This window comes from Zalophus californianus, chromosome 4 (genome assembly GCF_009762305.2).
Source record: "Zalophus californianus isolate mZalCal1 chromosome 4, mZalCal1.pri.v2, whole genome shotgun sequence".
NCBI classification, from domain to species: domain Eukaryota; kingdom Metazoa; phylum Chordata; class Mammalia; order Carnivora; family Otariidae; genus Zalophus; species Zalophus californianus.
The window spans coordinates 140,383,890-140,385,088 of record NC_045598.1 but is presented as its reverse complement, the minus strand read 5'-3'; the positions used below and the strand labels follow the sequence as shown (position 1 = coordinate 140,385,088).

Sequence of the window (1,199 nt, the reverse complement as noted above, 5' to 3'; positions counted from 1 at the left end):
TTGGCACAGTGCGGATTCCCTGTATTAGGCAATTATTTTTAGCACTATGTGGCAGTGTAAATCAAAGTTAAACTACAGTGGAAAAGTAGGAATCTTCAAATTTCTGTCATCACACTTTCCTTCTGTATACTCTTAATGTGTATATTTATACACAAATGTTATAGATATATTCCAAGGACTTAATATGTATAAAACAAAATATAAAATATAGAAATTTTGGTGCATCATGCCCTGCACTGCCCAGACTAGCAATACAGTCAGGATGGCTAAAGGTGATCCCAAGAAACCAAAGGGCAAGATGTCTGCTTATGCCTTCTCTGTGCAGACGTGCAGAGAGGAACATAAGAAGAAAAACCCCAAGGTCCCTGTCACTTTTGCAGAATTTTCCAAGAAGTGCTCTGAGAAGTGGAAGACAATGTCTGGGAAAGAGAAGTCTAAAGTTGATAAAATAGCAAAGGCAGATAAAGTGCACTATGATCGGGAAATGAAAGATTATGGACCAGCTAAGGGGGGCAAGAGGAAAAGGGACCCTAATGGCCCCAAAAGGCCACCATCTGGATTTTTCCTGTTCTGTTCAGAATTCCGCCCCAAGATCAAATCTACAAACCCTGGTATCCCTATTGGAGATGTGGCAAAGAAGCTGGGTGAGATGTAGAATAACTTAAGTGACAGTGAAAAGCAGCCTTACAACAATAAGGCAGCAAAGCTGAAGGAGAAGTACAAGAAGGATGTCGCTGACTATAAATCTAAAGGAAAGGTTGCTGCCACAAAGGGTCCCGACCAAAGTTGCCCAGAAAAAGGTGGAAGAGGAAGATGAAGAAGATGAGGAGGAAGAAGAGGAGAAGGAGGAGGAGGAGGAATAAAAACACTGTTGATTTGTCTCCTGTGAACACCTTAGAGTAGGGAGCGCCATCATTGACACCCTTCTTACCCGGGGCATGTCTGCCGCCCTCGTAGGGTGAATTACACAATTGGGTCATGGTCATATTGTAGTTTCTCAAAGTGCTCTAGAAATTGTCAGTGGTTTACATGAAGTGGCCATGGGTGTTCGGAGCACCCTGAAACTGTATAAAAGTTGTACATATTTCCAAACATTTTTAACATGAAAAGGCTCTCGTGTTCTCCTCACTCTGTGCACTTTGCTGTTGGTGTGACAAGGCAGTTAAAGATGTTTCTCGCATTTTCTTTTCTTTAATTTG

At 41.9% G+C, this 1,199-nt stretch overlaps 1 pseudogene; it reads left to right on the top strand.

Annotated features, from left to right (window-relative positions):
• Nucleotides 1–262: 262 nt before the first annotated feature.
• Nucleotides 263–863, top strand: LOC113909892 (annotated as a pseudogene).
• The last annotated feature ends 336 nt before the right edge of the window (nucleotides 864–1,199 follow it).